Consider the following 16000-nt stretch of genomic DNA (forward strand, 5'->3'; position numbering starts at 1 on the left):
AGTAAAGACAGTCTCTTTAACAAATGGTATTGGAAAAATTGGACAGCTACCTGCAGAAAAAATGAAACTAGACCATCAACTTACACCATTCACAAAAATAAACTCAAAATGGATAAAAGACTTAAATGTAAGTCATGAAACCATAAGTATCCCTAGAGGAAAACATAGGCAGTAAGCTCTCTGACATCTCTCGTAGCAATATATTTGCTGATTTATCTCCACGGGCAAGTGAAGTAAAAGACAGGATAAACAAATGGGACTATATCAAACTAAAAAGCTTTTGTACAGCTGAAGACAATAAAAACAGAATAAAAAGGCAAACTACACAATGGGAGAACATATTCGACAATATGTCTGATAAGGGGTTAATAACCAAAATTTATGAAGAACTTGTAAAACTCAACACCACGAAGATAAACAATCCAATCAAAAAATGGGCAAAAGAAATGAATAGACACTTCTCCAAAGAGGACATACAGTCGGCCAATAGGCATATGAAAAAATGCTCAACATCACTAATCATTAGAGAAATGCAAATTTAAACTACAATGAGATACCACCTCACACCAGTCAGAATGGAGCTCATCAACAAAACAACACAGAATAAGTGCTGGTGAGGATGTGGAGAAAAGAGAACCCTTTTGCACTGCTGGTGGGAATGCAGACTGGTGCAGCCACTGTGGAAAACAGTATGGAGATTCCTCAAAATTTTAAAATGGAAATGCCTTTTGACCCAGCCATCCCACTTTTGAGACTATATCCCAAGAACATCACATCAACGAGTCAAAAGGAGAAATGCACCCCCATGTATATTGCAGCATTGTTTACAATAGCCAAGATCTGGAAACAGCCCAAGTGCCCGTCAGTGGGTAAGTGGATTAAGAAGAGGTGGTGCATATATACAATGGAATACTATGGGGTTATGAAAAAAAAAAAAGGAAATGCTGTTTTTTGCGACAACATGGATGGACCTGAAAACTATTATGTAAAGTGAAATAAGCTAGACAGAGAAAGAAAAATATCATATGACCTCACTTATGTGAGGAATCTGACGAACAATATGAGCTGAGGAGCGGAATGGAGACAGAGTCAGGATCAAAGGATCCAGAAAAAAAGCAGACAGAGGGAAAGGTGATGATAGGCTGATAGGATGGGATGAGAGCAGAAATGCAAATCCTGGAGGGAAGGGGGGAGGGTGTTACAGGGAGAGGAACAGGGGGATATACTGGGGAACAGAGGGGAGGGGAGGATGAATTCCGGAAACACTACAATCTATGTAAACACAATAAATTAATAAAAAAATAAATAAAAATAAAAGGAACTATGGTAAGAATGAATTATGGAGACTTCACATTTAAACTTTCAAGAAGCTCAATTAGACCTCTAAATTACTCGACTAATTCTTCTTTTTTTTTTTTTTTTTTGTATTTTTCTGAAGCTGGAAACGGGGAGAAACAGTCAGACATACTCCCGCATGCGCCCGACCGGGATCCACCCGGCACGCCCACCAGGAGCGACGCTCTGCCCACCAGGGGGCGATGCTCTGCCGTAACCAGAGCCACTCTAGTGCCTGGGGCAGAGGCCAAAGAGCCATCCCCAGCACCCGGGCCATCTTTGCTCCAATGGAGCCTTGGCTGCGGGAGGGGAAGAGAGAGACAGAGAGGAAGGAGAGGGGGAGGGGTGGAGAAGCAAATGGGCGCTTCTCCTATGTGCCCTGGCTGAGAATCGAACCCGGGTCCCCCGCACGCTAGGCCGACATTCTACCGCTGAGCCAACCGGCCAGGGCCTCGACTAATTATTCTTTTTCTAACATTTGTTTATTGATTCTACGTGGCAGGGAGTAAAAAGTATGAACTCATAGTTTCTTCACTTTAGTTGCTTTTTCAAATTTTTTAGTTATTTATTCATTTTAGAGGAGAGAGAAAGAGAGAGAGAGAGAGAGAGAGAGAGAGAGAGGAGCAGGAAGCATCAACTCCCATATGTGCCTTGACTGGTCAAGCCCAGGGTTTTCTTTTGTTTTTTTGTTTTTTTGGGTTTTTTGTATTTTTCTGAAGTTGGAAACAGGGAGGCAGTCAGACAGACTCCCGCATGCGCCCGACCGGGATCCACCCGGCATGCCCACCAGGGGGCGATGCTCTGCCCATCTGGGGCGTTGCTCTGTTGCAACCAGAGCCATTCTAGCGCCTGAGGTAGAGGCCATAAAGCCATCCCCAGCATCCGGGCCATCTTTGCTCCAATGGAGCCTTGACTGCGGGAGGGGAAGAGAGAGACAGAGAGGAAGGAGAGGTGGAGGGGTGGAAAGCAGATGGGCGCCTCTCCTGTGTGCCCTGGCCGGGAATTGAACCCAGGACTCTTGCACACAAGGCTGGCGCTCTACCACTGAGCCAACCGGCCAGGGCCAAGCCCAGGGTTTTGAACCAGTGACCTCAGCATTCCAAGTCGAGACTACTTGATCCACTGCGCCAGCACAGGTCCACTTTAGTTGTTCATCACTTGATTGTTGTTTTTCATATGTGCCTTGACAGGGCAAACCCAAGGTTTTAAACCAGCGACCTCAGCATTCTAGGTCAATGTTCTATTCACTGCACCACCACAGGTCAGGCTCTATTCATTATTCTTACAAAAAAAAACCTTTGAATTTTAAGTTAATAATGTTAAATACTGAAAGGTAAACACTAACAACATTTATTATGTCTAATGCACCTCCTTAATGTTTACAACAACCAACTTTCAAGGTAAGGATGCCGTTTCCATTCTCAGATAAGAGAACTGAATCTTTAAAAGATGAAGTCACATAGCTTGTAATTGGTTGAGCTGAGAATAAAATGTAACTGCTGGGACCCTGGGACTTTACTCTTAACTACTGTGCTAGCCTCCCTTTGCACTGAGATATCAATTTTATCACAATGGACAAGCTTTAAAGGTTGGATAAAAAAAAAAGATATTGACAAGAAGAAACAAGGGCTCTCATAGACAGATTGTGGGAATGTCAACTAGTACAAATGTTTTGGAGGGGAATTTGGTAATATCTGCCCAAATTTTAATGCACATTCCCCTTGACTAAATAGTTCCACTTTTAGAAATCTGTACTATAGATTTCAGCACAGAAGTATGCACAAACATGGGACAAGCATGTTCATTACAGCTTTTTTTTTTTTTTTGCAGTAGTCAAACTGGAAAACCCTGAAACGACCATATGTGACAGACTATATAAATGATGTCGACTCTTGCAATAGCAGATTATGCACTCAAAGAGAATGATTTAGTATGAAAATACATCCAAGGTATGTATGTGAACAAGAATTGTTTCACAGTAGTATTTAGAGTATAATCATATTTTGTGTTTTATATCATACATTATAATTTATAATGTATTTGAATTATATCTCAATAAAATGGGACTGTATATGTGTGTGTGCATTTATTTACAAATTATTTTAATGGTCTTGATTTGGGGGAGTAGAAATGAGACAGAGAGGGGGGAGTTTTCATTTTATATCATTCTGAACAGTTTACATTTTTACTATGAATATATCATATTAAAAATTAAATTAGGGCCTGACCAGGTGGTGGTGCAGTGAATAGAGCATCGGACTGGGATGCAGATGACCCAGGTTCGAGACTCCGCGGTCACCAGCTTGAGCGTGGGCTCATCTGGTTTGAGCAAAAGCCCACCAGCTTGAACTCAAGGTCGCTGGTTCCAGCAAGGGGTTACTCAGTCTGCTGAAGGCCCGCGGTCAAGGCACATATGAGAAAGCAATCAATGAACAACTAAGGTGTTGCAATGCGCAATGAAAAACTAATGATTGATGTTTCTCATCTCTCTCCATTCCTGTCTGTCTGTCCCTGTCTATCCCTCTCTCTGACTCACTCTCTGTCTCTGTAAAAAATAAGTAAATAAAAATTTAAAAAAAAAAACAAACAAAAAAATTAAATTAGGACCAAAAAACAAAAACTTAAGGAGAATCATTAACTTCAATATGATTTGACCTGACCAGGTGATGGTGCATGAATAAGCATCGGCCTGGGATACTGAGAACCCAGGTTTGTAACCCGGAGGTTGCTGGTTTGGGTGTTGGCACCAGCTTGAGCATGGGGTCACCGGCTGGAGTGTGGGATCATAAACATGACCACATGGTTGCTGGCTTGAGCCCAAAGGTCACTGGCTTTAGCAAGGGGTCACTGGCTAGGCTGAAGCACCTCGGTCAAGGCACATATGAGAAAACAATCAATGAACAACTAAGGCACTGTAACGATGAGTTTCTCATCTCTCTCCCTTCCTGTCTCTCTGTCCCTGTCTGTACCTCTCTCTCTCTCTCTCTCTCAAAAAAAAAAAAAAAATAAATCAGTACTATTTGAACTTATTTGACCATGAACATTGTAAGAAATGCATTTTACATCATAGACCAGAAAATACGTAGATATAACTAAAACAAGTCTTGCAAAATACTACATAGAACAAGCTCTAGTATTTTTTTTTTTTACAGGAACAGGGAGACAGTCAGAGAGAGGGATAGACAGGGACAGACAGACAGGAATGGAGAGAGATGAGAAGCAGCAATCATCAGTTTTTCGTTGCAGCACCTTAATTGTTCACTGATTGCTTTCTCATATGTGCCTTGACCACGGGACTTCAACAGACCCAGTATCCCCTTGCTCGAGCCAGCGACCTTGAGTCCAAGCTGGTGAGCTTTGCTCAAACCAGATGAGCCCGTGCTCAAGCTGGCGACCTCGGAGTCTCGAACCTGGGTCCTTCGCATCCCAGTCCAATGCTCTATCCACTGCGCCACCGCCTGGTCAGGCATATATCATTGAATTCTTATTTGTCCTGTTCATAAAATGGTTTTCATATTCCTGATTTACTTATTTTGAAGTTGTGCAAAGTGAAGTCAAGCTTTCTTATAGCCAGCATAACACATTTTTTAAAATCCCACTGAACCCAAAGATGTGGGGAGAGTTTAGTTGACCAGAAAATTTGGAAGAAGCGTTAGACTACTGAATGTGGAACCAAATATAAAAATTTATATCATGTGGTTAAAAAAATTCCTATGTATATTTACTGTTGATGTGCCTTGTTAAACCATATTAGTATAACAAAAATAAATAAATCAATAGAACATTGAGGAAAAAAGAGAAGACATTTTATATTTTAATCTCACTTTATCAATAAACAGTAAATTGGAACTATTTAAACTTTAAACAATTGTAAAGCAGTACATTCTCCAGCTCTTTAAATAACCATTTTGGGAGAACTGAAAACTTCTGTCACTCTCATGTCTAACCAGTACTTTGCTGCAACAACCCTGGGTCTTTTTTATGGACCACTTTAATAGTTCACATGGCATACAAGTCACCCATTTAAAATGTATAATTCAATTTTTTATTTTTATTCATTTTAGAGATTCGAGCACAAGAGAGAGAGAAGCAGAGAGGTGGAGCAGGAAGAATCAACTCTCATACGTGCCTTGACCAGGCAAGCCTGGGGTTTCTAGCCGGTGACCTCAGTGTTCTAGGTCGCTTTGTCCACTGCGCCACCACAGCTCAGGCTTCAATGTTTTTTAGTATAGTCATGAGATCAAGTAGTTATCACAGTAAATTTTAAATTATTTCATCACCTCAAAAAAATACCCTGTACTCACTGTCCATTCTCCCCCAAACTCACCACCTCTCAGCCTCTGGTAACCATTAATCTACTTTTTGTCTCCATAGATTTCTCTATCCTGGACATTTTATATAGATAGAATTCTATAATATGGGACCTATTGTGTTTGGCTTCATTCAATTAGCATAATGTTTTCAAGGTTCATTCACTTTATAATGTGAATCAGTACTTAATTCCTTTTCTTTTTATTTCAGAATAAAAATCCATTGTATTTATAATTCACAATTTGTTCATCCATTCATCAGTTGATGGACATTTGGATTGTTTCCACTCTGGAGCTCTTATGAATAATGCCGATATGAAAATTCATGCGACAAAAATAAGAAATTAATAACAAAGAATAGCTAAGAGAATCACTTATATTTGGAAACAAAATAACACATTAACAAATAACTCCTTAGTTAAAAAAGGAAGCATAGGCCCTGGCTGGTTGGCTCAGTGGTAGAGTGTCGGCCTGGCATGCGGGAGTCCTGGGTTCGATTCCTGGCCAGGGCACACAGGAGAGGCGCCCATCTGCTTCTCCATCCCTCCCCCTCTCCTTCCTCTCTGTCTCTCTCTTCCCCTCCGGCTGCCGAGGCTCCATTGGAGCAAAGATGGCCCGGGCACTGATGATGGCTCTGTGGCCTCCGCCTCAGGCGCTAGAATGGCTCTGGTTGCAATGCCCCCTGGTGGGCATGCTGGGTGGATCCCGGTAGGGCACGTGCGGGAGTCTGTCTGACTGCCTCCCCGTTTCCAGCTTCATAAAAATGCAAAAAAAAAAAAAAAAAAAAAAAAAAAAGAAGCATAAAGGAAATTAAGAAACGCTAGACTGAAATGATAACAAAACTAAATGTCAAAATTTGGAGACCATACTTGAAAATGCTATTTTGGTATATAAGGCAAAATGTGGCATTAAATACCTTGGTCAAGAAACAAGAAAGGGCCTGACCTGTGGTGGCGCAGTGGATAAAGCGTTAACCTGGAAACACTGAGGTTGCCGGTTCAAAACCCTGGGCTTGCCTGGTCAAGGCGCATATGGGAGTTGATGCTTCCTGCTCCTCCCCCCTTCTCTCTCTCTCTCTCTCCTCTCTATAATGAATAAATAAAATCTAAAAAAAAAAAAAAAAACAAGAAAGGTTAAAAACAAAAAAAAATTGAACATTCAACTCATAATATTAGAAAAAAGTACATAGAAAAAATATATAAAAAAAAGAATAAGGATAAGAAAATAAATAGACAAAAGAAAAAACAAAACAGAAGACTTACAAAATTAAAATTGTTTCTCAAAAAGATTAGTAAGATAAGACTTAAGACTTTGGCAAAACTAATTAATTTTAAAGAGTTAAGATGCAAGGTAAACAAAATTAAGATTAAGACATAAAGGAGATTAAACATAAAAATGTACTATAAGCAAGTATATGCTAAAAATTTGAAAACAGATGAAATAGATAAGCTCATAAAAACATATAAAATGCCCAAATTGGCACAAAAAGTAAGAGAACTTAATAGATAAAGCTGAAGTCTTAGCGAAAGATTTGTCTTCTCCTTAATTCCCAGGCCCACATTGTTTCACAAGTGAATTCTACCCAGCTTTGGAGCTCCCCATGTTTCTGTCATATACAAACTGCTCCACTACAAAGGAGCAAATCCACCTAGTTCATTTTATAAGGCACTAGTCTTGATTCCCAAAGTATAAAACAGTAATCGAAGAAAAGAAATGTGTAGGCCCAATTCACTTAGTACAGGTACAAAAATACTTAACCTTTTTTTTAGTGAGCGAGAGACAGAGAGACAGATGAGAAGCATCAACTCATAATTGCAGCACCTTAGTTTTCATTGATTGCTTTTCATATGTGCCTTGACCAGGGAGCTCTAGCTGAGCCAGTGATGCCTTGCTCAAGCCAGTGACATTGAGTTCAAGCTAGCGACTTTGGGCTTCAAGCCAGTCATCTTTGGGTTCAAGCCAGCGACGATGGGGTCATGTCTATGATCCCACAGTCAAGCTTGAGACCCCATGCTCAAGCCAGGGACCTCGTGTTTAGAACCTAGATCCTCAGTTTTCCAGACCGACACTCTACCCACTGAGCAACTACCTGGCCAGGCACAAAATCCTAACTTAATTGGTAACCAACCCCAGAGTATAGTTTAAGAAAAATCATATATCATGATGAAGTATGATTTTTCTGAAGAATAGAAAGATGGCTCAGTATCATGAAACCTATCTATACAATTTAACATATGAATAGTCCAAACAAAAGAATATGCAATAGAGAAAATAGTGACAAAGCATTTACTATCTGTCCATTTACAGAAAACATTTCTCAACCTTTGATATATAGGTGTGATTTTCTCACAGTGTAAAATGTATTTTTACATAGTTATATTCTGATGAGGTTTTCTGAATCCTCCTGGTCCAATTTTGGTCATTTTTATTTTTCTAAGAATCTGTCCATCTCCTTGATGTTTTCAAACCTGTCTGTATTAGATTTGTACATAGTAATACCATGTAAAAAATTTTACAACTCCATTCTTATTCTTCGCACAAAATTTAATCCCATCTTTCCAACTAACAAAATTTCTGAGCAATTTGGAGCGAATCATTTTTCTTGTTTGAGTTGCACTTTCTCATAAATAATAATAACAATAAAACCTACCTCACAGAATTTTTCTGATGATCAGATGCAAAAACATATATGAAACTGATTCGTAAAATAGTAGAGTAGTCCATACAAATGTTAGTTGTTATTTTTATCCTGCTAGGTTATTTTAATCAAGTAATCTCATTTATATGGACTTTCCCTTTTAACCTTGACATATTATCCTTGAGTGTGAAGAGAGGGGATGGGATCTAGCAAACCAGTGAAGAGGTTAGCCTGAGAGAGAAAGCACAGCTGTGAGGAACAAAGATAGAGGATGTGTTTACAGGTGTTCCTGAGTGGATAGATGCGGCAGTGGAAGTCTGTGAAAGCTCCCGTTTGCATGTATATTCTCAGTGAAGTAGAAGGCAAAGGTGTCATCTGAATTTCAGGATGAAAGGAAATACTGAAGTTTTAAGGAGAAAGAAAGTATGGTATGATCTTGTTCTAGGTGAACAGGCAAGTGAATAAACTTAAGAAAAATGTTGCCTGACCAGGTGGTGGCGCAGTGGATAGAGCGTTGGACTGGGATGTGGAAGGACCCAGGTTCGAGACCCCGAGGTCGCCAGCTTGAGCACGGGCTCATCTGGCTTGAGCAAAAAGCTCACCAGCTTGGACCCAAGGTCGCTGGCTCCAGCAAGGGGTTACTCAGTCTGCTGAAGGCCCGTGGTCAAGGCACATATGAGAAAGCAATCAATGAACAACTAAGAAGTCGCAATGCGCAACAAAAAACTAATGATTGATGCTTCTCATTTCTCCGTTCTGGTCTGTCTATCCCTCTCTCTGACTCTGTCTCTGTAAAAAAAAAAAGAAAGAAAGAAAAATGTTAGCACCACGCAACATTAAGAGTCCATGAAGCTCTGAGGTCTTTTCAAGTGAGACCAGTCAGCAGAGTTGTGTGCTTTATTTCAACCACATTGTGCTGACCATGCAGGCACCAAGTAGATAGGGTGTTGGGTTTAACCAGGGTTGAACTTTTGCTGCTTAAGTATGACAAAGCAAAAGAGGGTTAAGGATGTTGAGTGTTTCAAAGGAGTAACTGCAGTGGTTATCAATGGAGGTTAAGCTGAATAAGGAGAGAAGAGAGGATATCAGTGGGATGAGGGGCAGTAGAATATTGGTAGATCAATGAATTTTAGGTCCCAACAAGATCAAAGGATAGATTAAGTGAGGTGGTCTTATTTTTCCCGTAGCTTTAATTTCTTATTCATCTCATATACATTAAAATAGTGGGCTTTCCCAAGAATTCACACATAAACAGATAGGATATGATTTGGAGGGCTAGATTTGAAGAATTAAATATATATAAAAACAGACATAAAGGAAGAGAGATGAGAAGCATCAACTCATAGTTGTGGTACCTTAGTTGTTCATTGATTGCTTTCTTGTATGTGCTTTGACTGGGGAGCTACAGTAGACCGAGTGACCCCTTGCTCAAGCCAGCGACCTGAGACTCAAGCCAGAGACCTTGGGCTCCGAGCCACAGATTTCAAACCTGGGTCCTCTGTGTCCCAGGCCAATGCTCTATCTACTGCACCACCACCTAGTCAGGCTGCTTCTTCTTTTTCTGTTTTTTAAGAATTTATTTATTCATTTGGGGGGGGAGAGGAGAGAAGTGGGGAGGAGAAGAAAGCATCAAGTGCCATATGTGCCGTGACCAGGCAAGCCCAGGGTTTTGAACTGGCAACTTGTGTTCTAGGTTGACGCTTTTATCCACTGCGCAACAAAAGGTCAGACCTGGGCTTCTTCTTTATATTGCAATTTTAAAATAAGGCATGAGACATTTACTAACTGACCCACTGTGATATGAAGTAAAAAGTAGATATACCTATGTTCAGTAATTAATGTTTCACTATTTTTATCTCATCTTGAAATGATCTATATAGTCAATAATTAGTTTATCATTTAATTTAATTTAGCAAAACTCTAAAGCTTCAGACTTCTAAAAAGTTTTTAGAAGATATTTTTAAGTATAGCTAGTGCTCGACTTATGACCACGATTGGTTTTGACAGACCAGTGGTAACACGATTTGGTCGTAAGTTGAGTAGGCTATATGTACAATACTGTGAAATGATGTTATAAGAATCTTTAAGTCATATTTTATCATAATTTTCTCTCATTATTGTTATATATCATAACTTTCTTTGTTCATTTTATGCCATTGGTATCATCTCTACACCATTTTATTTCTTATTTTTACATTTGTCAGGTTTAAATAAAACACTGCATTACCAGTACAACTGGTTTAATATTTGCAAAGACAATTTCCTCTTGGTAGACATCTTGGGAGGGATTTGATGAAAAATATCCAAGACACAAAACACAAATTGCTGTACCGAGTCTGGGATAACAGTTGAAATGGTACACGCGGAGATGGTAGTGCTGCTGGAAGCTGGTCCACACTGTCATTCGCCGAGCTGGGCAATGCTTGCACTGCCAGTTGTGGCTAGCAATTGTGGTCGTAAAGTTGGTCGTAAGTTGCATAGGTTGTAAGTCGATCAATATTTGTACATAAAATATAAAGTGAAATTATTGCTAAAAAGTTTTACTTAACATCTTTTGTTTTACTTACATCTATTTAATTAACTTATTTTTAGCAACCATACTTCATTATTTGACTACTTTATGAGACATTAAGCAGAGTCAATTGTTAGCCTAAGCTATTTTCTCTGCTGACAAGTAAACTGGACATTTAGTATATCTAGGTAGAATAAAAGTATTATATTAAATTTGGATAACTCTAAAGGTATTCATTTTTAAAAAACTAAACCAAGTTAAATTAGTTTTAACACCAAATATTTTTCCAGACCATGTGATCTTGAAAAATATTAAGGTTAGTTTTTATTATTTCTTAATTTATATAAGCACTGAATTCCTTTAAGCCAATTAATAGAGCTCTTTATAAACCAATTTTAGAAATATCCTCTGGAGGCAGAAAAATATCATAGTTTTATGGACACACATTCAAATATAATACATATATAGACATACATGTAAATAGACACACATATAAACATTCTGCCAGATACAGAGACCTGACAGTTTAAAATTTTAGCCGTGAAAATGTACAATAATACAAACCTCATATTTATAGATAACTGTTGGAATAAGTTTATCTGCTCTGATGATTAATTCAGGCTTTTTATTATTTGTGGAGGAGACCTTCAAGAATTGTGTTTGTCTCTGACAAATAAGGGAACTGGGAAGATTTTAAGGAAACGGGGGCTAGATTCTAGGTGATGAAGCCTGTCTAGTGGTTTGTATTTTTTAAAAAGACCTCTTTTTCTTCTTTATTTTCTGTGGGTTGAAGTTTTCCTGGTTAAGTTCACTGGGCTCAGTCTCGGGAAATTGTGGTATGTTATTTTCTGAAGTGTTGACATTTTAAAGACATAAAAAGTTGGCTGACCTGTGGTGGTGCAGTGGATAAGCATCGACCTGGAATGCTGAAGTCGCTGGTTTGAAACCCTGTGCTTGGTTTGCCCGGTCAAGGCACATACATGTTCCTTGCTTCTTCCCCCAGCCTTTCCCTCTATTTACTCTCTCTAAAATAAATAAATAAAATGTTACTAAAAAGTTTTCTAAAGTTATAAAAAATTTATAACTTCAACGAAGAAATGTGAGTTTCTCCCCTTCTTTGAGTTTATGGTAATTGTTGTTTCTAATTTTCTTCCTTTAAGTACAAAATAATTGTATTTCTAATGTCCTGCATTTTATAATATCTGCAAAGGTCTGAAGGTACATATGAAGGGGTCTGAGCAGACTTTGATTTTTGTTTTAATTTCTGTCCCTCCATTTTATCAAGAGAGTTTAATGGCTAGCCATTATTTCAGTATGAGAACGCTCTAAATTTCTTTTCTTAATCTAGAAGTTTTCCAATTAATCTCAATAGTGGCTTAAGCAGATAGCCTTTCATGGCTTACCGGTGGTAGTCAACCTGGTCCCTACTGCCCACTAGTGGGCGTTACAGCTTTGATGGTGGGCGGTAGCAGAGCAACCAAAGTATAAATAAAAAGATAGATTAAACTATAGTAAGTTGTTTTATAAAGATTTATTCTGCCAAACTTAGCAAAAATCTGACGTAAAGTACTTGGTAAGTAATTATTATTATGCTTTAACTTGCTGTAACTCTGCTTTATAAATTTTATATAAAGTAAAGTTACTTCCCTACTTTATAAAATCACCATTACTGTGGAACCGGTGGGAGGTTAGATAATTTTACTGCTAACAAAGATACAAAAGTGGACAGTAGATATAAAAAGGTTGACTACCTCTGGCTTAATCAAAGCATGAGATCTAGAAAATGTACTCCTGGAGTTAGCCTAAAAATGACAGGGGCCTGTCTTATTTAAAAAACAGCAGTCCCAAAAACAGGGAATTAGTGTTTTACCCACTTTGAACAGAATTGAGTGGTAGATTCCCTAAACTTGAATCCATGGCTATTTGGCTGTGCGCCAGGTATATGTGCATCTTGTAGCGGCAGAAGACTAGATTAACAGGAGGCAAACCAATTTAATGCCTGCATATCAAAGACCATAGTACCATGCTCAGATCATAAAATGAGGCCCAAAGAAATGATAGAATCAGGTATCTTTTTATATTCTGTACACCAGCGGTTCTCAACCCACAGGTTGAGAACCACTGCTGTAGACAAAGAAACAATAAATTTGGGAGGAAATGACAGGACAAAGAAAGTGCTCACTGAAAAGGAATCTAAGGCCCTGGCTGGTTGGCTCAGTGGTAGAGCGTCGGCCTGGCGTGTAAAAGTCCCGGGTTTGATTCCCGGCCAGGGCACACAGAAGAAGCGCCCATCTGCTTCTCCATCCCTCCCCCTCTCCTTCCTCTTTGTCTCTCTCTTCCCCTCCCGCAGCCAGCCAAGGCTCCATTGGAGCAAAGATGGCCTGGGCGCTGGGGATGGCTCCTTGGCCTCTGCCCCAGGCACTAGTGGCTCTGGTCGGGGCAGAGCATCGCCCCCTGGTGGGCAGAGCATTGCCCCCTGGTGGGTGTGCCGGGTGGATCCCGGTTGGGAGCATATGCGAGTCTGTCTGACTGTCTCTCCCCGTTTCTAGCTTCAGAAAAATACAAAAAAAAAAAAAAAAAAGGAATCTAAGCTCTCTAAGCACGGTTTGCATATTCATTGATGAGAAATTTAAACAAAGTACTAAAATAGAAAAGAGGAAATAAGAGTTGACTATACAGATTTTTTGGCTCTGAGTTGTTAACTCTAGCAATAGGGGAGCCTTCCAGGTTAGGGGAGGACACTTTCACAGGGGAGACTCATTTTCTGCTTTCATAAGGAGACAAAGGAAGGTCAAGGTACCCTGCTGGCACTGGCCACTGATCAAGTTACTTAAATTCAAAGTAATCAATATATCACTGTGGGGTATTTGGGGCTAGCAGGTCTTGGGCGCCAACATATCCTTCTATTTCTGGTTTATTAATGCAATTATTTTCAGGAATGGAGTTAAATTTTCAGCATGGAGATGATGGGGTTTTTCTTTGACCTGTTAAAATTATCACTATATATCCTGCTTCTGAATGAAGGTTATATTTCTGGGAAAAACTCTATTTGACTATGGGGTGTTATTATTTTGTCAGATTTGTTTTGCTAACAGTTTAACATGTTTGTACCTATATTAATATGTGAGACTGATACATAATTTTATTTTTTTAGCACTGTGTTTGTCACTGGGTCTCTAGAATTATAAGTTTCCTTTTACTTCTCTCTGTAAAACTGTATACGGCAGGGGTCCCCAAACTACGGCCTGCGGGCCGCATGTGGCCACCTGAGGCCATTTATCCGGCCCCTGCCGCAATTCCGGAAGGGGCACCTCTTTCATTGGTGGTCAGTGAGAGGAGCACATTGACCATCTCATTAGCCAAAAGCAGGCCCATATTTCCCATTGAAATACTGGTCAGTTTGTTGATTTAAATTTACTTATTTATTTTAAATATTGTATTTGTTCCCATTTTGGTTTTTTTTTTTACTTTAAAATAAGATATGTGCAGTGTGCATAGGGATTTGTTCATAGTTTTTTTTATAGTCTGGCCCTCCAAGGGTCTGAGGGACAGTGAACTGGCCCCCTGTGTAAAAAGTTTGGGGACCCCTGGTATACGGTGTAGGGATTACCTGCTCCTTGAAGACCTGAAGAAATAGCCTGTGAAACCATTCAGCTCTTTGGGAGTAGTGGGGGAGGATAGTTCTTTGGCAACTGTTTTTTATTTTATTATTATTTTTTTAATTCTTTTTTTTTTAGAGACAGAGAGAGAGACAGAGAGAGGGATAGACAGGGACAGACAGACAGGAACGGAGAGATGAGAAGCATCAATCATTAGTTTTTCGTTGTGCGTTGCAACACCTTAGTTGTTCATTGATTGCTTTCTCATACGCGCCCTGACCGTGGGCCTTCAGCAGACCGAGTAACCCCTTGCTTGAGCCAGCGACCTTGGGCTCAAGCCAGTGACCTTTTGCTCCAACCAGATGAGCCTGTGCTCAAGTTAAAGACCTTGGGGTCTCAAACCTGGGTCTTCCGCATCCCAGTCCAATGCTCTATCCACTGCGCCACCGCCTGGTCAGGCTGCACTTTGCTTTTTATATATTGAAATTTTTCTTCAAAAACTTTGTCCTAGCCTGACCTGTGGTGGCACAGTGGATAAAGCGTTGACCTGGAAATGCTGAGGTTGCCGGTTCGAAACTCTGGGCTTGCCTGGTCAAGGCACATATGGGAGTTGATGCTTCCTGCTCCTCCCCCTTCTCTGTCTCTCTCTCTCTCCTCTCTCTCTCTCTCTCTCTCTCTCTCTCTCTGTCTCTCTCTCTCTCCTCTCTAAAAATGAATTAAAAAAATTAAAAAAAATTATTTTGCAAAAACTTTGTCCTAATTAAATTCTCTACTTCCTTTTTAAGTTTATTTTTATCAGTTTTTTTAAATGTTTTTTTTCCTGAAGTTGGAGATGGGGAGGTAGTCAGACAGACTCCGCATGGGCCTGACCGGGATCCACCTGGCATTCCCACCAGGGGGCGATACTCTGCCCATCTGGGGCATGGCTCTGTTGCAACCAGAGCCATTCTAGTGCTTGAGGCAGAGGCCACAGAGCCATCCTCAGCGCCTGGGCCAACTTTTTGCTCCAATGGAGCCTTGGCTGCAGGAGGGTAAGAGAGAGACAGAGAGGAAGGAGAGGGGGAGGGGTGGAGAAGCAGATGGGCGCTTCTCCTGTGTGCCCTGGCCGGGAATTGAATCCAGGACTACTGCACGCCAGGCCGACGCTCTACCACTGAGCCAACCAGCCAGGGCAGTTTGTTTTTCATTTTTAATTTAATTTATTTATTTAATTTTTACAGAAATAGAGAGTCAGAGAGAGGGATAGACAGGGACAGACAGACAGGAACAGAGGGAGATGAGAGCATGAATCATCAGTTTTTCATGGTGACACCTCAGTTGTTCATTGATTGCTTTCTCATACGTGCCTTGACCGCAGGCCTTCAGCAGATCAAGTAACCCCTTGCTCAAGCCAGCAACCTTGGGTTCAAGCTGGTGAGCTTTGCTCAAACCAGATGAGCCCGCGCTCAAGCTGGTGACTTCGGGGTCTTGAACCTGGGTCTTCCGCATCCCAGTCCGATGATCTATCTACTGTGCCACTGCCTGGTCAGGCTATTTTTATCAGTTTTTTAAGAAACTGCCTGTTTTCTCAATATTTCCCAGTTGTTTTCATAGAGTTGTACATTAT

The 16000-nt window shown here is 40.2% G+C and overlaps 1 non-coding gene across 1 annotated transcript; it reads right to left on the bottom strand.

The window, feature by feature from the left end:
• Window positions 1-2323: 2323 nt before the first annotated feature.
• On the bottom strand, window positions 2324-2399 carry TRNAT-UGU (transfer RNA threonine (anticodon UGU)). The gene has a single exon. It is a non-coding gene; the product is annotated as a tRNA-Thr (tRNA).
• Between the last annotated feature and the right edge of the window lie 13601 nt (window positions 2400-16000).

The sequence above is a fragment of the Saccopteryx bilineata genome, chromosome X (assembly GCF_036850765.1).
Source record: "Saccopteryx bilineata isolate mSacBil1 chromosome X, mSacBil1_pri_phased_curated, whole genome shotgun sequence".
In the NCBI taxonomy this organism is placed as follows: domain Eukaryota; kingdom Metazoa; phylum Chordata; class Mammalia; order Chiroptera; family Emballonuridae; genus Saccopteryx; species Saccopteryx bilineata.